The sequence below is a fragment of the Ambystoma mexicanum genome, chromosome 6p, assembly GCF_040938575.1.
Source record: "Ambystoma mexicanum isolate Mex_15411 chromosome 6p, UKY_AmexF1_1, whole genome shotgun sequence".
Lineage (NCBI taxonomy): Eukaryota > Metazoa > Chordata > Amphibia > Caudata > Ambystomatidae > Ambystoma > Ambystoma mexicanum.
Window position 1 is genome coordinate 721,263,733 of NC_090935.1, and position 23,808 is coordinate 721,287,540.

The 23,808-nt window shown below is 44.6% G+C and overlaps 1 long non-coding RNA gene across 1 annotated transcript in view; it reads left to right on the forward strand.

Annotated features, from left to right (window-relative positions):
* Positions 1-1,841: 1,841 nt before the first annotated feature.
* The window catches only part of LOC138511736 (uncharacterized), a 109,408-nt gene continuing 87,441 nt past the window's right edge, over positions 1,842-23,808 (forward strand). Inside the window, exon 1 of the long non-coding RNA XR_011280664.1 lies at positions 1,842-2,010. This is a non-coding gene — a long non-coding RNA (uncharacterized lncRNA). The remainder of the gene's footprint in view (positions 2,011-23,808) is intronic.

Consider the following 23,808-nt stretch of genomic DNA (forward strand, 5'->3'; position numbering starts at 1 on the left):
AATAACTTTCAAATGTAGCACATCACAATCTTCACAGTCAGTTGAGGAAGAAAAGAAATCCAAATCTTCCTGAGCAATAAAAGCAACTCCTCCACCATTACCTATAGGACGATTTTTACCATAAAATGTGAAGCCGATAGCGGTTACAAGATCAATAATTGGGCCACTCAAATCCTTCAGCCAGGTTTCTGTTAGGCACATAAGGTCAACTTTGTTATCAACAATATAGTCATGTACATTTATAGCATGTCTATTTGCAGAGTGGGTATTAAGTAAAGACACAATGATAACGTGAGCCTGGGAAGTCTGCAAAGGTGTAACTTCAGAGTTTTCACAGTCTGTCACAGTTGGAGTGGACATGTCAAATCTGTCAGGTAGAACCGTATCCAGAGACGAGTTAGGTTGCGTAAGGGTGACATTTGCAGAGTCAGTAATGACACTGTTACTGGGTAAGCAATGCTCAGGCAGTGGTTTCGCTATCACCGTAACATCAACGGGGGCAACATCAGAAGCTATACCTGAATTTGGAAGCAGTACACCGTCAATATGTTTCCTGACGTCAGCCTTGCGGGCCAATTATTGAGCTAGCAGCCGGGTTTGAGACACTGAGAACCCAGACATCTTGTGGCAGCGCAGCAAAACAGCAAAACAAACAGGACACAAACCGGCACTAACCGGCTTGCCCGACACGCCAGCGCGAACGCGCATGGTGACTCAAAAAAGGCGGCGAGAACTACAGAAACAAAGGGAAATGTAGTTTCTTGTAGTGGACTGGAGTACTCATGTGGCTTACTTGTTAGATATAATGAATATACCTCACAATGCAGGGTCAGAAACTGGCAAAACATATGAGCAGATGCTGCAGTCTATTCAAACCTTCCTTTGCTTCCTAATAGTGGGGCTTTTTGGATTGTAACTAACCTCAAATACACGTACAAAGCTATGCATGCATTGATGGATAGATTCCTATTAATCAAAGGTTCGAAGTAATAGAACGCTATGATGTGGGTTTGTATTTCTCACCTGATGGAGTACAGTTGCCCTGGTAATGAGGGAAATGGAGTACAGTTGCCCTGGCAATGAGGGAAATGGAGTACAGTTGCCCTGGTAATGAGGGAAATGGATGGGCTTGACCGTTCTTGGCTATAGGCAAGCCCCTCCTGTTCTCTGTTACACGCCGAGCACCTGATCTACAATGCGTTTTTCGATGCGATTTTCCTATTGAAAAACCCTTTTGTAAACCAGGTCCATAAACACATCAATGTGTATTAACAGATGTATGCACACAATCGAGAAACAGACGATCCCACACTGGCGCGCAGAAAAACAGGCAGTTACAAAGGCTCTCTGTCGCCCCACAATCACACACATAACCCCATGCACGTTCCGCACACACGCATTTTGTGTTGTGTGGTAATTTCCTTGTGCCTTGGTTCACCCCCGTCGTGGTGCTCAAGCGTGCATATTTGTGTGTTGAAAGTGATGGTTACTGCAGATCTGCAGCCTCAACGTTCTATGAAGACGACTGCTGAGACGATGCTGCCCTGACGCTTGTTGTGCCCGTGTCATTACGCGGAGCCTCACACCAGTCTAAGTACTGGCCAAGAGTAGAGTACTGGTCAGAGGCGCTTGCAACGTATTCTTTTATTTGCTGGATTGTAAGTACAAATGGTGTTACCAATGGAGAAAATTCAGGGCCATACTGTGGCCTGTGCTCGTGGAAAGAAGAACAGCGTAAATGTGGAATAAGTGACAATTGCGAGCAGAAGCGCGCGTCCCGGGGCCCATCCTCCCTTTGGAGAGCACGGGATTTAATGAGCTTTTAATAGAATGCAGGGCTGGCAGTAGTAAATTATTTGTTAGTTGGGGGTGCAATCAGCATGCTGATTAAGCGTGCTTGTTTTTTTTTATACTAAACATTAACGAGAGGAAGTCGGCAGACCGCGTTGCTCGGTTCGGCGTGCTTTTTGTGAAGCCGAACCACATTCAAGACCCCGTTTGCAAATAAAGGTGAGTGCACTGCTCGGTATATGTCAGACGAGGGTGGGCCCCATTGATGCATGCTTAAAAGCCTGAGAGAAGGGTTTACAGAGACGCGGGGCGCGGGCTAGTGCGAGTCTTCGTTGAGAAGTTCTAAGTGCGTAGCTCCCTTCAGGGCCTGAAATGGCGCCTCTGTGCACTTCTATCCTGTCAGGGCAACGGCGCCGGTGCCACGCGAGCTCCAACTGTATGCCTACGCGGGCGGCACCGGCACCAGTGTCACGCACGCTCCCAAGGGCACCGGCACCAGTGTCACGCACGCTCCCAAGGGCGATGGCACCAGTGTGAGGTGCGCGCTCCCACTGCATTACGTCTGCAGGTGCGGCGCTGGCACCAGTTTTAGGCGCGCTCCCATACGCGATTGTAACTGGCAACATTGCCAGGCCATCTCCTACTGTGTTATGTATGCGCGGGCGGCACTGGCACCAGTGACCAGCGCACTCTCACTGTCACTGCATACCTACGCAGGCGGCACTGGCACTTCAGGACCAGGAAACCTGGGCACCTTCCAGGCCTCTACACTGGTGCATGTGGGGCTAATGACATTAGAATGACAGTATACTGGAAGCACAAGTTATTTTAGAGAAATATATATATGTTTTAAGTTGTTGATCAGCTGCACATCATTTCTCGCTCATAAAAGAAACACCGCGGAGAATAAGCTGAATGCAGCAGCGGGAACAGTCGCACGTGCTTCGTTCGATCAGTCTGTTCACTGTGAGTGTTGATGCTTTCGTGGTGGGGGTGAGTTTAGAAAAGCCCGCGTCTGTGTGCGCGTGTTCGTCTTTGTGTGTATTCATTATGTATTTACCTGACCAGAAATACAGACACATGCCACTAACATCCACACACGCACACGTTATGCAGAAACATGCAACAATCTCACGTGCTGAATCCGCATCCCGTGTGTGTTCTTTGATCGCGCGTTGTTTATTGGTGCTGTTTTTTGCGTGAGGGGCTTGACACGATGACTTGTCAGAAGTAATCATTTATACTAAGCAGGATTCAATGGGTAATTATGCAAGGCGCGCAGCGTCCACCCATTGTTCTCTAGACTCAATAAATAAGCAGGGCTCTGCTTCAGCATTTCCTGCTCATGACCCCGGAGGTTAACACGTCTTTGACTGGCGTTTGACTCCTGACATCATATACATGTTATCTCATCACTTCCTGCTTGTTAACGTGTAATGAGTGGCGGTCCCGGGTGGCTGCTTGGGGGAGATGTTTCCTTACTATGTGTCCTAGTAATACGGGGGCATTGAAGTGTTTGCTTGTTCAGGTTTTATTTGTGTGGCGCCGTCATCCCGATCCGAGGCAAGCCGATACGACACTTCTCAGGGGGTTAAAGCACAACAGCAGGCCACGGCAGCCCTGGAGCTCCACCGGCTTTACCAACCCCATGTTACGTTTATGTTGCCAATGTGTATTCCTTTTTCTAAAGTAAATTATATATAGCTAGACGCTCAATGTAAACGCATTTATACAAAGAAGGTGTGTGGTGGACGGGTGACGCAGACGCCATGAGTATGTCAATAGGCGCGACGCCGTGGCATTCGCTGTTGCCCCCTAGAGGCCCGAGGCTTTGGGTGCTCCCCCCAGAAGGTGTGCCTAAATCACACCACCCCAATGAGGCTTCCCAATAATGTTGCCACGGGGTTGACACCCAAGGGGGGAGACTGCAAATGCAGCATCCGTTTGCTGCTTCTTCAGACCTCCCGTCTAAACCCTCTTCGGTTTGTGGCCGCTCCCTTCTCGTGTGGTAGCAATGGAGCTTGGACGGGCGATTGGAGGATCTACTGTTACGCAATGGCTTCTGTTTTCCCCCCCAAACAGCAGTACATTCAAATTCAATATTTCACGGGTATGAGAGTTGGCCTTCTCATACATTACGGAACGTCTACAGTGTAGAATTGTACTCGTCACGTAAAACATGCCGGTTGATATCTTTGTTGCGGGCGCCACAATGCCATCTTGGAGTTTTGGTGACATGTACACCCCTTGCTTGTTATGCCACCAAATCTCCCTCATGACAACCCAGCAAATGAATCCTAAGCCAAGTGCCTCCTTTTGGTCTATGATTTATTCAGAGCACCTGTACGACCAAACACGTCGCTATAAAAGTAATCATCGCTATATTGACAAGAATCCGGCATTTGTTCTTAAAACGCACATCGTAAATGTACATGACCCACGAGCGATGTGTGACGTCGAATAACACAGCCATTATTTCAGTTCAAATTCATCAACTCATATCGTGTCCACCTTAAAGTGCCTTTGAAGTGCGAAGCTTCCAGTAGCATCACGACGCAGCAATGCCCGTTGATCCTTCACCAACAGACCAACAGCAGTGCTTGCTGAACCTTTACCTGCAGGCCAGCAACAATGCCGGCTGAACCTTTACCTGCAGGCCAGCAGCGGTGCTTGCTGAACCTTTACCTGCAGGCCAGCAGCAATGCCTGCTGAACCTGTACCTGCAGACCAGCAGCAGTGCTTGCTGAACCTTTACCTGCAGGCCAGCAACAATGCCGGCTGAACCTTTACCTGCAGGCCAGCAGCAATGCCTGCTGAACCTTTACCTGCAGACCAGCAGCAGTGCTTGCTGAACCTTTACCTGCAGGCCAGCAGCAGTGCTTGCTGAACATTTACCTGCAGGCCAGCAGCCATGCCTGCTGAACCTTTACCTGCAGGCCAGCGGCGCTGCTTGCTGAACCTTTACCTGCAGGCCAGCAGCCATGCCTGCTGAACTTTCAAACAGCTGACCAGCAGCAATGCCTATTGAACCTTCACCCGCACGCCAGCAGCAATGCCTGCTGAACCTTCACCTGCAGGCCAGCAGCAGTGCTTGCTGAACTACCTGCAGGCCAGCAGCCATGCCTGCTGAACCTTTACCTGCAGGCCAGCGGCACTGCTTGCTGAACTTTCAAACAGCAGACCAACACCAATGCATGAAGAACCTTCACGCAGCTGGCCAGTAACAATGTCTGCAGAACCTTCACGCAGCTGTCCAGGAGCAATGCCTATTGATCCTCCAACTGTAGGGCAGCAGCAAAGCCTGCTAAAATTACACACAGCAATGTCTGCTGAACCTTCATGCAGCTGGCCATCACCAATGCCTACTAAACCATCACCTGCAAGCTGGTGGCAATGCCTGCTAAACCTTCACCTGCCGGTCAGCCACAATGTCTGCTGAACTTTCAGGCAGCTGGCCAGCAGCAATGTCTGCTGAACCTTCATGCAGCTGGCCAGCAGCAATGCTTACTAAACCATTACATGCAGGCTAGGAGCAGTGCCTGCTGAACCTTCACATGCCAGTCATCAGCAATGGCTGCTGAACCTTCATTCAGCTGGCCAGCAGAAATGCCTGCTGAACCTTCTTCACCTGCAGGCTATCAGCAATTCCTGCTAAACCTACTCACGGCTGGACAGTAGCAATGACTGCTGAACATTCATGCAGCTGGCCAGCAGCAATGCTTACTAAACCATTACTTGCAGGCCAGCAGCAATGCCTGCTAAACCTACACACCGGTGGCCAGCATCAATGTCTGCTGAAAATGTATGCAGCTGGCCAGCAGCGTTGCTTACTAAACCTTCACCTGCCGGTCAGCAGCAATAACTGCTGAACCTTCACCAGCAGCAATGCCTGTTGAGCGAACACACATCCATCCACGCATGAAATCATGCTTTCTGTGTTCAGCATTTACAGTTTCCACAAGGTGACCAAAACAGGATTATTGTGTTGCTAGCGAAACCCAGACAACGCTTTCAAATTCCGAGTATCAATTTGGAAATCACGTAACTATTGCGGGAGGTGTTGTTTGTGAGCCTATTGTGTAAACATGTTTGATTTTATTGCCGCAATCACATCAAATGATGCTCTCTTTTTCAGGGTGATGTGTGTTTGGTAAGTGCTGGACATTTTGGGGGGAAATGAGAAAAAAATGCTCTGGGATTCCATGAGGTAGTAGTGGCGGTGAGTTGGCAGGGCTAGGGGTGGAGTCATAGCAGACAAGTAACAGGCTTGCAACAAGTGTCAAAAACACAGGACTAAAATAGCGCGATGACTCAAAACGGACAGAAATTACACAGTAAAGCAACCTGCCAATACAGGTAAGCAAAGCATGATTATTGCTTTATGTTGCACATCCTGGGTGGAAGCCTACGATTACCAGCATGCAGCTTGATTTGAACCTAACAAATCCCCCTGACTCTAGAAAGTAGCACAGTGCAAGAAGAGGCAACGGATTTTAGGCGTGGTGTCACACATCATGAACATTTATGCACCCCTCCCATTTCACACCACCCAGCATCTGCACGTATTTAGACTCAATAGCTGCCCCTGGCCAGTTTACCTTCATCGCAGTGCATGCACTTACGTTAAAATAAAAGGACACACCAGAGCACAGCTCGCGGGAGCTCCCTGCAGTGGCCCAGCAAGCTCGTGGCTTTCTTTCCCAGATTCGCTGCTGCAAAGCGACTGCCCTGCCGACACAAACCCCGATTCATGGAACCGTGCGCAGTGTATTTTTGCAGTGCAAAGTCAGTGCAAAGTTCCTTTTGTACTGCAAAAATACACTGTGCACATTTCCATGGAAACAGGGTCACTTTTCAGCAGTGCAATACCACTTTGAACCGTGCAAAAATTCCATGAATCGGGCCCATAGTTTTCCGTATTTACCAAAACCGGGAACATCTGGCCTTATTCCTGCATTGTGTTTGATGTACACCTGGGAAGGAGATTGAATTGACGTATATCTTTCATGCACGTGTGTGATATTTGTATAATGCACTGGTGCTCTGTAGAGAGGTAAACACGAATCTCACATCGATCAGATGTTTTGTATTTATTTTATTTGTAGCGCGCGCTAGACCCGAAGGTTCCGAGGAGCCTTTGATGCGAGTGTGTGCAGAGGGGTGTGCTGTCTTGTGCACTCGAGAAGGGGGCGCTCCTGGTCTCTGACACACTCGCGCTTTGGTGGGAATGGGGTACTCACCACTCGAGGTTTCGTAGTCAGTGTTACAAGGTTAACCTGTACTTATGGACGCGTTCTGTAAGAAAAGCACAATGCAAGTAAGAGCCGTAGACATTGTCGTAGTCAGTGTTGGCAAAATTAGAAGAAATAAAGGGGTGTGAGGGAGAAAGGGTACAACCTTCCAAGGTGCCGACATTGGAATATTAATTTCATTTGGTTAGCAAACAAATTTCTTCATTGGGCCACATTTACAAAAATGGTTTAACATGGGGAAGTCCTACTGAAAACTTGTTTGTAAATCAGGCCCTTTGTCCCTTGCAAAGGGACACGCCCCCGGCTTTGCAAACGAGCTGAAAATGCAGCATGATGCTTCTGCCCCGCGTCACCAAACACCCCCCGCCCCCAGGTTCAAGGTCCAAAACTACGGTACATTGACAGCTGTGCTTGAAATGGGGCTGTGTTTGAAAAAAATGCAGTTGTCCGAATTTGAAAAAATGCGCGAGGTGAGGAGGCAGCAGAGTTTCTAAGCCTTTCAGTTGGACTCGCGCTCTGCTTTTAGGAGCAGTCACTCTCCCATAACTCTGCAGGGGAGAGGGATGCATCAATAAGGCGCATGCGCAGGTCCTTGGGTCATAGTGCGCTGGGTTAGTGCACATTGAGATAGTTACGTTAAATTGGGCTTCATTCACATCGCGTTTTTCAATGGGACTGCGCCGTTATTAAATGTTTCTGTGAATCAGGGCCAATTTGTGTCAGGCCTGATTTACAACGCGCTTTTCAGTGGGAAATTCCATTAAAAAACGCGTTGTAAATCAGGTCCTCTGCGTTATATTGCTCAAGCGGTGCTATATCGCACTATTGAGCGTTGCACAAGGGTGGTACATGCCGCCTGGTCTCACCATCAACGTGTCCTGTCCGTTGCTTTTTTCATTTTTCCTTAATGTTTTGCTGATGTTGACCCACGTGGAATACACATTTAACACAGACAGGACATGCAACATCACCCGGAACACGTAGCTCACTGCAAGCAATCATTGCCTTGTAGAACATCCTCGCGCCACTCTAGCACCGTTCGAGGGAAATAGCATCGACATGCGATTTTATACAGCCATCTTAATTGAGCCCCCCACCCCCAAAGTTCGGGTAATGCGGCCCCTGTGTGTGCCATTCTGTGTTTTCATAGGGGATAGAGCGGGGGAATTCAAAAGGGAATGGGAACAGGAAGACTCACTCCCCCTAGAATCAGTTCAATAATTTGGTTAAGCAGATACCTACAATAAACAATTAGCAAGCATTGGCCATGCCAATAGTTTTGGGCTTTTGTGAAGGCATGGGAAAGCATTCGCCAGGTGCTGCCATAGTGGTGTTAACTGGCCATTGATAGTAGCAGCTACAGAATGGAGGAGTACCTTGGCATATAATAGCAGTAACTGGCACATGCCTAATGTTCATACAAAAGCGTTAGCTTTGCCAATGCTTCTTTTTAACAGGACTTAAGTGAAGGACACGGAGAGTGCTTATAAATAGAGTGTCTGAAGGCAGACCTGGTTAAGACATTTGTATTTCACCAGTAGCGGGTTTACAACTCCAATTAAGTCATTAATTCCCAAAGGACTGCTTTGAAACAACACTGGCAGGAAGTTCGAGGGCAAAGTTTGATGGTAAGGCTTAACCAAGGAACTCAGAGATCCCATGAGGAGGTCTTTTGGGTGGGAAGGTGAAGTGGGTGGGAATGGACATAGGGATTAACATGACCATTGGCAGTCAATGGGTGGGTAAATAAGAAAACAGCACCTACAAGCTTTATGTTCCTCCTCATATGTCATTTCTCCCTAGATGTACTGTAATACAATCGCTTTGGCTTATAGGTGACACTTTAGTACCACCTACTAGCCAAAACTAAAAAAAAGCTTCTTTTCTGGATGGAATTTGTTCAAGGTTGAAGGGTGCAGTCGAGTCCCTGTGAAAGTACGCAGTTGCTTATGGGTAATAGATGTAAAACATATGTTGACAAGTGGGGTTTTGGCCCCTTTTTTGCCCATATAGCTCTCTCTCATATTTGCTGGCAATACCAGCGACCTGGCTGGGCGTCCAGTGTTAGCTCTGTTTTCCGCAGCAGTTATGCCCATATGCAAGTGCTTGAGCAGGACTTTGCCCCAAGTTTACTTAAACCCCCCAAAATGGATACTGTTTCCATGGCATTACACTACATCACTCCATACCACTGATCACCTTTATCTAGCTCAGCAACCCATGTACAATTTAACACAAAAATTAAAGGATATGTTTTTCTTCTTTGTTCTGTTTTTTCGATTTATAATATTTTATTTTCACCAATAAAGTTTGCAATACAATCAGAAATAAACAAGCTTCATAAAAGTACAAACATGGTCACAAGATTGAGTCCAAAAGAGAAGAAAAAGAAGAAAAATCCATCTCATGATAACACAACATAAATAAGAAGAAAAGGTAGAACAAGAAAGAACATTGAAAAGAGACCAGAAAAGGAGAAGCGCAAGAAACAGAAGAATATCTAACTGTATCATTTGGTAGTACAATTTATAAATAATCACACAACACATCCCCACATAACATGGCATGGTCTTGGCTAGCATAAGAGCAAATCAGAGTACATTTCAGGGTAATAGTGAATTTGGACAAAACACACCAGGATATTGAGTCACCATGAGACTTTAAGCATACACATTGAGAAAGATCCCCCATATATCCATAAACTTTTCAGCCTCTCCTTTAAGTTTGCAAATTGCCTTTTCATAGGTGGAGATCGTAAGCAACTCATCCACCCACTCATCGATGCAAAAAGAGCTGGACGACTTCCATGCCGTAAGAATCATCTTTTTTGCAATCATACAGGCCCTGAGGAACCACATTTTCTTTCTAAAGTCAACATCCACTAACAATGACACATCTCCCAGTATTAAGAGAGACACAACCATTGGAATGGTGCAGCTCAACACCAAACCTAATCTCTCACAAACTCCCTCCCAGAATACCTTAGTCTTGGGACAGAACCAGATCTGATGACTTAAAGTACCTCTTGATTGTTTGCATTTCCAGCACAGATCATTTTCCAACAAGTGTCTCATAAACAGACGCACCGGAGTCCAAAAAGTTCTAAATAGAAGCTTGGTTTGCGATGCTCTTAAGCCCCAGTCCATGCTCACCAGCCTCACATTACCACAGCAACGCAACCAGCATTTTTGGTCAATCACTTCACCCAGCTCCTCTATCCAAGCATTTGCCATCTCCAAGTTCCCCTTATGACATGTTCTCAGAACCTTGTACATAGTTGCGGCTGGGTGAGCAGCACATGTGCATGTCTCTAAAGCTGCCCAAGCTTTGCCCTGGACCGCCAATTATGCGGGGTCCATGTTTACGGAGATGATGCTCTTCAGCTTTCTATATTCTGCGTAGGTGCATTGCTTTAAATGAAAAGTGCTGCAAAGTTGTGCAAACAGAATCCATTCTTCATCTTTAATTAGGGCTGCAACATATTTGATCCCTGCTAGGAAACATGATGGCCAGAATAGCACTTTTCCACTTAGCTAGCTTCAAAGCTGGATTGAGCCTGATCGGAGCATCCGGGAATAAGAAGGGATTGGTTCCAATACAGTTAGACGGATTAAGCCAGCACTCCTTCAAAAAAGCAGTCCGCGGATTTGGTCTTTTGGATTGTTTTCACACTGTAGATAATAAGGCCTTGGGGGGCCAAATGAAACAATGCATTACTTTCTCTCAGTATGTCAACCATTGGCTCCCCATCAGTGTTGATAATTTTACACAGATGCCTAACCGTGAAAGCCAAATGATATTCTGAAAAGTGAGGTAGATTCATTCTGCCATACTTCTGTGGCAGCTGCAATTTCCACAGCGCAAGTCTTGGAGGTTTCCCGTCCCATATACATTTCTGCATCATTCTATTGATATATTTGAAGTAGTGTGTTGGCACTTTGATTGGAAGCATGGAAAGAAGGTAATTTACACGAGGTGCGAGATTCATTTGAATACAATTGATTTTCCCCCATGTTGACAGTTTCAGGACTCCCCATCTATCCATGTCTGACTGTAGTTTCGGCATAATCACATCAAAGTTAATTTTTGGTAACTTCACCGCCTCTGGCCCAATCAAAATTCCCAAATATTTCAGTCTGTCCTGACACCAAGTAAACTGGAACTGACTACATGTGAATTGCATACACAAGTTGTTGATCGGGAGAATTTCCGACTTACCCTAGTTTACTTTACATCCAGACACAGAAGAAAATCGTTGAATGTCTTGCATCAGATAAGGGATGCCATGTGCTAGATCCCGTATAGCCACCAGCAGATCATCTGCGTATACCAGATTTTATTTTCATGGTCATCTATTATTGGGAAGAGATTGGCATCAGATCGAAGTAATACTGCCAGCGGTTTCATTGACAAAATGAACAATAAAGACGAAAGAGGGCACCCCTGTCTGGTACCCCTGGCAAGGTTGAATGATTCTGATATTATACTGTTGGTGATTACACTGACCGATGGATCCTTATATAGAAGACACACCCATTTCAAAAAGCCTTGACCAAGTCTCATTTTATGCAGCGTTCACCAGTGCATGCTCATGTTCAATTGTTAGTAGTGAATGCCTCATATTGTCAGCTGCAGACCTCCCGGTGACAAAGCCGACCTGATTATTATGGATCGACGATGGTATCACTGGCTCCAGTCTTTTAGCTAGTATTCTAGCCAAGATCTTACAGTCTGTATTGATTAAGGCGATTGGCCTATAATTGGCACATCGAGTAGGTGACCTGTCTTTTTTTGGTAGCACAGCTATCAAGGCATGCCGTATAGTATCTGGCAGGGAGCCAGCGTCAAAGGATGCATTGTACACATCACACAATAGCAGCAGTGCACTGTCAGGCAACATCCCATACAAATCTCTCGGTAGTCCATCGATACCAGGTGACTTGCCTACACTGAGTTATGAAATAGCCCACTGAACATCCTCTATGTGTACATAACCCTCGAGAGTCCTTGTCTGTTCATCAGTTAGGCAAGAGAGTTCTATGGAGTCTAGGAAGGACTTCATAGCCTCCAGCTTGCAGCTCAATTCCAACTTTTAGTGTCTTCCATAAAAATGATGAAACAGTGTATTGATTCCCGTTTGTTGCGTTTTAAATCCCCCTTCTGGTTTTCGGATTGCAGTGATGATATGGTCACTCTCAGCCACTTTCAGCCTGTGGGCTAAAAGCCTACCAGCCTTTTCACCATTCTCGAAGTAGTTTATCTTCTGCCTAAATAAAGCATAATCTACTTGGTCCGATATGATTTTGTTCAGTTCATACTTCGTCTCCCTCAGTTGGGTTTTAACCCCTTCATCACGGCTCATGACAAATTGTTTTTCCAATCGCTTGGCTTCAGCAGATAACATCTTCTTCTTTTCTTCCCTCATCTTTCCGAATCTACCAGATTTCGCCATCAGCACACCTCTGATAAAATATTGAAATGCTCCCAAATAGTAGAGACTGCCATGCCTTCTGTCCTGCTGTTTCGAATGAATTCTTCAATTTCATCCACAATCGCCCCTCTGGTTTGCTCATCTTGCAAAACGTTTGAGTTCAACCTCCACCATGCTGATTTGACCAAAGTAGATTGAAGAGAGAGGCATACCGACACAGATGCATGGTATGAGATATTGATCAGACCTATTTTGGAATTAAAACAGTTCGGTGTCACCTGACCTGAGGTAAAGAAAAAATCAATGCATGAATATGAGTCATGCCACTTGGAATTGAAGCTATAGTCTCTCTCTGACGGGTGTTCCAGATGCCATATATCATCCAGGTGAAATGAAGTGATCAAAATTTCTAATGACTTCTTGGTTTTTCTTGGGGTTTCTGGAGCAATCATTGTTAGACCGGTCAAGTAATTGATCCATCACCAAGTTGAAGTCGCTGGCCAACACAATTGAATAAACCTTGCAGTTTTGGATAATTTATGTAAGTGAATGAAAAAATAGAGGATCGTCTGAGTTTGGCGCATATATATTACACAAAAGCAGTATACAGTTTTGTATGTTGACTGTAACACAGACAATTCTCCCCTCCATGTCTGTTTTGCGGGCCAGGACTGTCGAGGCAAACTCTTCCTAATAAGTACTGAGAGACCTCTTTTGCTGCTTGAGTGTGTCGAGAAGTAGGTCCGTCCAACCCATCCTCTCTTAAGCTTCTCAGCTTCCTGATCATCAAGGTGTGTTTCTTGGAGAAACGCAATGTCACAGGGTATAGAATTAAAATGTTTCAGCACCTTGGTTCATTTGACCTCATTAAGCCCATTAACATTCCATGATACCATGTTAAGATGACTAATCGATTTAAGATTCATTTTGTACACCACAGAATGGACAGACAGGAGATATATTGACGCAGGAGGAAACAAGAGATAAAGGAGAAAGTAGAAAGGAAAGCAAGAGAAAAAAAACCCACACTCAATTGGGCATAAGAGACCAGACAAAGCTGGCAGCAGGTACAACAGAGGGCCTAGTGCTCAGATGGGCATGGATTTTGCTGCTTTTTTCAAGTTTGGCACCGTTTGAATGAAGAAGGTGCCGGTTCCGTTTTTTCATGACTAAGCGGATGGTGTATTCCACTAGAAGCTTCATGGAGGTCCTAGTGATCAATATACACTAGTGAATATCCTGCCATTACATCACGCAGGTCCTGGAAGGAGCTTCATTTGGCACTTTGGTGCTTGCTCAACATACATACTGATGCCAGTGGAGGATTAACTCCCGCCGTCTCACTCACGATCCCGAGAATTGTAACTTGGGGATTGATTACTGGCCCATATACGCTAAGAACAGGGCAGAGTATTTGCTCCATTGCCTGACGTCCTGAAGAAGGTCTCTGACATGTCGACGTTTTTCTGCAAGAGATATCTGGTTAAACTTTATACAAGTTATACAGTGACACCTGATACTATGGACTGGGTCACTGCTGAATATGATAATGGAAAATATTTGATGGAATAACATTCTCAATACCTATTGATGTAGGGAACACTAGGGTGTTTTATATTTTAATGTCTGAATGAGTTCTGTATGCGGTTATGAATGATGGTATGAATCGATTGATTTTTATGAGATTTTATGATATTAGGATGAATTTTCCTGGTGATGAATTAATTGAATAACATTTGATATGTATTAAATCTAACCGGAGTCATCCCGTTCTACTGATCCAATTTTTTGTGAAAACTGTCCAATACATGAAGGATCAGGGACTTGAGTGCAGGTCTACCGCTTTACTTATTTTTCTGAGCTGTATCAGAGTACAGAAGCCTTTAAGTAAAGTAATAAAAATAAAGCCCTAAAACCTACCCAAACCCCCGCCCCCACCCATCGTAAACACGCCCGCCTGACATTAACAATAAACTCACTAATAAAATGAGAGCATCCGACCCCTCCAGTGTATTCACCTATCCACTGTAAATTATCACTGGGAAGATGTCCTTCCTCCTTCAGGCAGAGGCAAGCCCCCTAAGAGGTACACACAACAATACTCTCAAAGATCATACTTTAATACGCTCTTCTACACAAAGTCCTCCATTGCACATCCCAGTCCCAAAAGACGACAAAACCCAAGATCAACAATGCCACAGTCACCCCTCACTTCAAAGCCCCCTCCTGATTCCTTAATCCTCCGATCTGTTTGATTGACTTGAGATATAAGTACATCATATTGCGCAATATGTTCAATGTTCCCTTCTCCATAGAACACTGTAGAAGCACCCAAGAAGCGTCAAACACTCACATCACTTTAAAGTTAAGTGCTAACCTACAGAGGACAGATTACATACACTGATGAATCACCAATATTTGTTGAGGTGCGGAAATTACAGGAATGCTGGACTGCTCATATACTATACACTGGGCTCATTCAAATAAAATCAGCAACAAAAATGCGGTATGTCCTTGACTATACCACCTTTGAAACAAGAACATCTGTGTGATCCAAAAAGGAAATGCTTGGGCACTGAGGAAATTGTATTTAAACGAAAAGGGAGAAGACATTATTTTCAACGTGAACCTGTTTTAAACATACACAATGCCCCCAACTGAGTTTATCTCCAAAGGGGAGGGCTAACGTATATTAAAGGCATTGACAGCATGAGTGAAACAGAGTGGGGAAAAGTAAGCTATCAGTATGACAGTGAAGTTACATTTCCAACGCCTTTTCCTTCTTCAAGAAGCAATACAAGCAGGCTTGAATATATTGAAAAACTAACAGAAGCAACCAACATGCCCTTCCCCAGAGCAAACCTCTTTGAACGATAGAGGCACATACAGAGTGCGGATTTATCCATGGCACAGCCCAATGCCATTACATTACTACCAGCCCGCCAGAGTAAGCAGGCAGCATCATGTCTCTAGAAAGCATCCACTCAATCCATCAAGACAGCTCATCATGTTGAGCACCTGACTCTGAGATCTGCGCGTAGGCCTCAAATCGCATGTCGCATTCTGAACAGGGATGACTCAGCTTTTCATCCACCTCAGGTCAATAAAAGGCAATAGTGTGCACTTGAATTCTCAAAATAACCAGCACTTGATTGAACAACGGCTGAGCATTATTAGTAAGTATTCACACCCGGTTTCAGCTCTGTGCAGACTGCTCATAACATAGGGACCACACCAACACATTGCCATGTGAGGGATTGGTAAGGACCAAGAAGGGGGTGTCACTGCACAACTAGCACAATGGGGGAGAGCAGCGGATAATGGTGGTCCTAAGACAATGTTGGTTCGAAGTAAAGCAACACTAGTTCCTGTATGTGCATCAGTGGAGCAATGGCCGTTGTGCAGATCGGGCTTTAGCCCCCACCCCCTGACATTTTGGGCTTTGTTGACTTGAGCGGGCTGACCTACAGAGCTGTAGCAGGACTGAAAGGGCACATACAATAAACAGTGCCTGTGGCTGCACAGTCAATAAAGGCCCAGCAATTCCTAATGTAAAGACCATTACTTCTGTACCCTTTCTCCTTAAAATCTTGGATTGCATGCCCTACTACCAAGTACAACTATACCTTGAACATCACCACCTTCTAAGCGCTAGGCAATCAGGTTTCCGCCCCAAACATAGCACAGAAACAGCTTTGCTAGACCTTAAAATCCAATTAGACACTATCCGTGACTCGGGTAACCTAGCCATCCCCCTCCTGCTAGACCCCTCTGCAGCCTTTGACTTATTGGATAATGACTTGCTATACCAACACCTTTAATCTAACTTCCAATTCTCTCTGGAAGCTACTGACTGCGTCCAATCCTTCCTCAGTGAGTGCTCTTCTAGGGTATTTATTGGTGACTCTGCAGCAGATCTTATTGATGTTCCCTGGGAGTACCCCAAGGTTCCGGTCTCTCCCTGACACTGCATAAAACAGCAAGCCTTTATTCGACCTGCTTGACTCTCTTAGCATCAGCTATATTATCTCCACAAACAACACCCAAATCCCCATCCCAATCTCTCGCAACTACACAGAGGATACTACTGCTATAAATAAGCTTCATGGCATTATCCAATATAGAAGGCCACCCACAACCTTTGCCTAAATAACAACACAACCGAGCTGCCAATTGTGGGCTCTCCACTTCTTCTTAAACACCTAGATCCTGCCTTCTCCTCCCTCCTAATCGATGAAACTATCATACCTGTCTCCAAACATGTTAAAAGCCTAGGAATCCAGCTAAATGCTGAGCTCTCCATGACTACCCACATCAACGCCTTAGCTTACTCAAAGTCCTATACCGGCAAGTTTATCTCACTAAGCATAAAATTCCTCTCTCCTGAGAACTGCCTCACATTGGGTCGAGCCAATATTAACAGTAAACACGACTACTGCAATGTTCTCCTCATGGACACCTCTAAGAAAAAACATGTTAGATTACACCTAATCCAAAACTCAGCCCTTTGAGCTGCCTTAGAATTTGTTTGTTTATTTGTATAGCACATAAAACCCTGAGGTATCTATGGGCTTAAACTTGGTTTCAGTGCTTCGGGTTACAGAAAAGGAAGTGTACGAGGTGATTTAGAAGATCACACAGCGTGTGAAAGGTAATAAATCATATGCAAAGTGTAAAAGAGAAGTACAAGGTTATTACATCCATTGAGCCTGCCACCATATTACAGGCTGCAGCAGCACACAAATGCAAATGACAAATCAGTGGGCAAGTACATAGTGCCTACCCCATGTTGCAGGGTGGCAGCAACACACAAATGCAGAGGTCCAGCAATAGGCAAATACATGGTGCCTACCCCATGTTGCAGGGCGTCAGCAACACACAAATGCAAAAGTCCAACAATAGGCAAATACATTGTGCCTACCCCATGTTGTAGGGTGGCAGCAGCACGCAAATGCAAAAGTCCATCAATAGGCAAATACATGGTGCCAACCTGATCTTACAGGGCGGCAGCAGCACACAAATGCAATAGTCCAGCAATATGCAATTATATGGTGCCTACCTCATGTTGCAGGGCAGCAGCAGCACACAAATACAAAAGTCCAGCAATAGGCAAATACATAGTCCCTACCCGTTCTTACTGGGTGGCAGCAGCACACAAATGCAAAAGACCAGTAATAGGCAATTATATAGTGCCTACCCCATGTTTCAGGGCAGCAGTAGCACACAAATGCAAAAGTCCAGCGATAGGCAAATACATGGTGCCTACCTGATTTTACAGGGCGGCAGCAGCACACAAATGCAATAGTCCATAAATAGGCAATTATATGGTGCCTACCCCATGTTGCAGGGCAGCAGCAGCACACAAATGCAAAAGTCTAGCAATAGGCAAAAACATGGTGCCTACCCCATTTTAGAGGGCGGCAGCAGCACACAAATGCAAAAGTCCAGCAATAGGCAATTATATGGTGCCTACCCCATGTTGCAGGGCGGCAGCAGCACACAAATGCAAACGTCCAGCAATAGGCAATTATATGGTGCCTACCCCATGTTGCAGGGTGGCAGCAGCACACCGATGCAAAAGTCCAAAAATAGGCAAATACATGGTGCCTACTCCATGATGCAGGGCGGCAGCAGCACACAAATGCGAAGGGCCAGCTATAGGCAATTATATGGTGCCTACCCCATGTTGCAGGGCAGCAGCACACACATGCAAGTGTCAAATCAATAGGCAGAATCACCCCAGAACACCTTCCACAGTTGCTACCATCCTCTGTCGGCATCACTCTCTCCACCCCCAAATTCAAAAGTAAAAGAGCAGGAGGTGTGGATTCTGTGTCACAGGACCCTCCCTTTGGAACTCTGCCCAGTATCAGAAAAAACACTCCTATCTATCTTTCAGAAAATGAGTGAAAACTCAGTTGTTTAACTAATATGGCTAGTGCTCCACATTCACTTTCTTGTTCCCTCCTGACTTTCTGCACCTGTCTGTATTCTGTACAAACACAGTGATACCCCTGGTTCTGGGCATTACATACCTGTAATAAATAAAAATAAATAAAGCATTTCATTGTTAGCACCTGCATTCACATGCACACATTTTTTATGCTATTGAAATCGTGAGTGGGGGGTAGCACTTGTATGTCAGGTGAGTGATTAAAAGGGTAGGGGGACAGGAGACAGCTCATTCCCACAGCAGTTCTTAAGTGTGTGGTTTCAGATGTGAAGGTGAGAGTTAATTGCTTGTAACATTGAAGCTGCACTAGAATAGTCTCATTAGAATATGTAAAGAAGCCAGGCGCCCCAACACAAGTAAATGTGCCCCTCCCCCAGCCTCTGAAGAAACTCTCACAAACTGTGAAGGGTTAGCCCCCCCTGAAATGTTTTCCTAGGTGCACCCCATATATGCATGTATGTTTGTATTTGAGCGTATGTGTTTGTGTGTGCGTGCATGTCCGTATATGTGCGTGTGGTGTGAGGGGGTATTTTTGCACATGTTATGTTATGATATGATTTAATCACACACCGCTGCTATTTGCTTGGTCTCGAGGCACTCACGTGGCTATGTGTGTAGGTTTGAAGAAGTGTGTGTATTTATGCGTGTTAATTTGTTTATTTTCTTTGCAAGCATTTGTTTGTTTGTGTGGGGTGCAATCAAAGGCCCCAAACTGAAGGCCTCTTTCACATCAAAAGTAGGATTTTAAAACGCTGACCAAAAAAACGGCTTTGCATGTGTGTTTGCAGCTGAAAACTGAAGGGCCATTTAAAAAAGGCCTACTTGTCATTACCAAAGGAAAAGAAGCATTTTAATTCACAAAGGAAGAGGTATTTAAATGTATCTTCCACAAGAAAAACAGGATTTTTAAACACTGACACAAATAACGGCTTTGCATGTGAGATGTGACGACAATACATTAAGGGAGGCTGAAACTCCAACTTCAAAGAGCCCACAACCAACTTCAAAGAGACTCATTAAAAACTGTGACCAGAGAGACATATAGCTGGATGAAGCAGAGCTGCCATTTGCTGAACATACAGATTTACAATTAATTTAAAAGAACTATTATAACGTAGGCCTTTTTCCCAACAACCTTAAGTCAGATTCTTTTTTATTTATGTGTAATTATTTATGCAATTTTCAGGCAATTGTGGAGATATAAAATTCCTCCACCTTCAACTCAGAGAACTGTAATGGCCATCTAAAAATTGTTTCTGGCTGATCTGAAAATATTCCAAATGTGAGAGTTGGTGAACGGGGGAGGCCAAAATTGGGAATATGGGTAATAAATTACATGTTCCTAACTATGAAGCTTTTGGTAAAAATGGCAGAAAATTGCCACACTGCTGTGCAACATGGTGCAGACCTGGCTGTTATCTTCTTAAGTCCCCATGATAAGCTGAATCCGAATATATATATTATGGAAGTTGGAAGTGCAATTATGAAGTTTTGCCACATAACTAGATTTTAGCCAAAATATGACATGAGAACCGATGGCAATTGTAAATGAGAATTGCCATAGGTCTGCTCCAGACCCCTCAACCAATCCATACAGACGGGCTGGATTTGGGAGGAGAGAGAAGGGTAACTGTCCAATCCTAGTTCTGAGAACCTTTGCAGGGAGCTCCTCAAGTCTGTAAACTTGATGGTTCCATCGCTGCTATGTTAGGGGGAATTCACTAGGAGGAAGGGATAGAGCTGTTGAAATTTACCATTGAAGAGAGCTGATGAAATTTACTGAATGGAGGATAGCACAGGGGCAACGCGCTAGTCTTGGAAGCAAGACCACGCAGAGCACCAGAGGTTCGAATCCCATATCCACGCTTAGAAACTGAACTAAGGTACGGTATTAGGCATGTTATAAAAAAAACAATTAAATCAAAATAAATCTAACAGCTTCAAGGAAACACCAGAGGCGATTGCTGACAGTGCATCTGGCTGAAGCGGTCTATTTCTAGGAAGGCCTAAAAAAGCTGACTGTATCCTATGGTGTGAGCGGGAGGCTATCCTTGAGAGTGGGGTGACCAGACCCTCTGCTCTATCTTTCCAGAGTTCAATTATGAAGTTTTGCCACATAACTAGATTTTAGCCAAAATATGACATGAGAACAGATGGCGATTGTAAATGAGAATTGCCATAGGTCTGTTCCAGACCCCTCAACCAATCCATAGAGATGGGCTGGATTTGGGAGGAGAGAGAAGGGTAACTGTCCAATCCTAGTTCTGAGAACCTTTGCCAGGAGCTCCTCAAGTCTGTAAACTTGATGGTTCCATCTCTGCTATGTTAGGGGGAATTCACTAGGAGAAGAGACAGAGCTGTTGAAATTTACCATTGACTAGAGCTGATGAAATTTACTGAACGGAGGATAGCACAGGGGCAACGTGCTAGTCTTGAAAGCAAGACCACGCAGAGCACCAGAGGTTTGAATCCCATATCCACGCTTAGAAACTGAACTAAGGTAAGGTATTAGGCGTGTTATAAAAAAAACAATTAAATCAAAATAAATCTAACAGCTTCAAGGAAACACCAGAGGCGATTGCTGAAAGTGAATCTGGCTGAAGCGGTCTATTTCTAGGAAGGCCTAAAAAAGCTGACTGGATCCTATGGTGTGAGCGGGAGGCTATACTTGAGAGTGGGGTGACCAAACCCCTGCTCTTTCTTTCCAGAGTGTCCTGACATGCAGCTGGATTTCCTGTACTTTAAACAGAGGCTTTCTATGTAAGTAGAACTGAGCTGTGTCAAACCAAAAGGTAGGGGAATCTACTGGCCTTACATCCTTTCTCTTTAAAGTGGGCAAGGGGGAGGGGGATAAAACTGTGTAGATCCTTAGCCTGTTTAACTATAAATATTAATTTAATCAATTCCCTTTGACAGAACATAACTGGGTGATTTTGTTAAAATTCAAAATTAACAAAGCTCACTTTCCAGTGAGCGCTGAAAAACTATAGCCTATATTTTAATTGGGTAATCCTTTTTGTCCTGTTGACCTGACTTCTTTAATGAAGAGGGGTGTCTTTGTTCTTAAATCAGTCAAATCATTTTGTCCAACTTTCCCCTAACATAGGCCTTTAAGTAGGGGGCTAGGAGACTGAAAATCCCAAATTCTTAAATCATCCCAATTTTTACCATCCAACTTCCCCAATGTGGGCCTTTCAGCCGAGGGGGTTCAAAAATGTTAAATTCCCAAATCATTCTAATTCGTCTGTCAGACTTCCTTAACCCAGACCATAGTAGGGGGGGGGTAGTAGGGGGGGGGGGGCGGTCTGAAAAACAAAGCACTAAATCACCCTGTGTTTATTTTAAAGCGAAGGTATGGGTGAAATATTAATTGCCATATGCATTTGCAAATATTTGTAAAAAGATAAACTACTAGCCTTTAAGCGTGCAGGAAAATCGAAATTGCTCAGCACTACATTTATAAATTGTGTTAACTGACCAGCGCTAATTATGTCTTGAATTGTAATTGATATCAAGTATGTGATTTGTGTTTTTTTTCTTAACTAATTTGTATAGTTGACTCAGGTAACAAGAAGTTAATGATGAGCCACAAAGAAGGTGGCTTGTATAATTTGTGTGATTATTCTTAACATCTATTAAAAAATAAACATAAATATATTTCCTGTACACCGGCCTGGTTCTTGGCTCATTGGTAGCTCAGGAGGTGGGATCCAAGGGGTATTAGATTAATTGGAGATGGGGCTGAATAAAAGAATCCATTAAACAGTTTGTTGCGTGACACCTTGAGTGGGGAGGAAAGGAACTCGCCCTGTTGAGGGTAGCCTCTCAATAAACCTTTACAAATTGGGGGCTCATGGCTGGGATTTAGCTGGCTATTTCCGACTTAAGACAAGTGCATTGTGACAGACGATTAATTTTGATGCAATTGCATTAAGGTGGAGGGAATGGCATCTTTGCTTGTTAAAGGGCCATGAGGACTTGACCCCTGAGTTCCAGGGAGTTGTACAGGTGAAAAATGTATATTGTGTAAGAAATTATTGTGTGAGGAAATCAAGCAGGAATAGGGTGATTACTGTACAAATTGGTGAAGCCAGGGAGCATTTCCTAGCTAAATTATTTCTTAAAGGAGAATGGGTTGAGGTTGATGCTGGAAACTGGCAAACCAGAATTGTGTAGGAGGTTACCTCAGTAAGCAATGATATTTGGCTTGAAGGCAGAATGTTACGCAGGCGCTTGAGGCATTTTATATGACCACAACTGCTCGTGATGAAAAGATACAAATGGCTCAGCTCACTGCTCAGTTATATTTTAATTTGCTGTTAGTGGAAGAACATTGGCAAAATAGTGAGGCTAGTAGGATGAATCAGGCTGGAGACCTGTCACAGGCCCAGGATCTTGTTCAACAACTCAAACATGAGCTGAAAACACTGTATCAAGAAAAGAAATGCAGCTTGCTGCACTGCAAGATACACAGAAAGAAAGGGCAAATACTGTAAGCCGCCTTCAAGGCCAATTGAATGACAAAATTGGTCATAATAGAGAGTTGTTGGTTGATATTGTGGCCCTCAAGCAACAAATCAAGACTGTAGGAAGGGAAAATAGTCAGTTTATCATTAAAGAAATAGACTCACAAAAGAAGTTTGAGGAAATGCACTACAGTATAAGTACTCTGAAACAACAGAGGACACAGCCGATCCAGGGAAAAGATCTCTTGAATCAGGATAACAGTGTCCTATTACAATGGATACATCAGTTGGAAATGAATGTAGAAGAGGAAGAGTCAGGTACTCAAGAACTGACCAGAATTAGAGAAGAAAGGAATGAGCTAGAAAGGCGTGTGAGACAAACAGAAGCTGAACTATCAGAGGCAGCAAATTGTAGGAATGAGCATGAGAAAGTGATTAGTCTCCGGAAGGAAAAGCATGCAGCATACAAGGTTCACAGAGGGAGAATTAATCACTTCAGCATTCGGTGCAGCAAACAAAGGATTGGTTGGTAGCTGAGAACAGGGTGCTTGACGCTAATCAGGCCTTAATATCATAATTAAAAAGCCAGCTCTCTGACTACCCACAGGACATAAGGAAAGAGAGATACAGGTGTGAGAGCCTCACCAAGGACATTGATAATTATAAACAGGCCCTGAGGCAACCTGACCAACCAGGATCTGGGACAAGGCCCACTGATCAAGGAGAGGTGCCCCCCCAGCAGGGGCCTTTTGCCAGTCATTTACAACCTCCCAGGCACAAATGGGAACTGACCACATGTATGCCACCGATAGAGAACAGGTTGACATGAGGCAGTTAGACTTACCCAGGCCCGGCAGAACTGATCCAGAAGGCCAGTCCCTGTCTGATATTGATGAGTATTCATCTCTACCACAC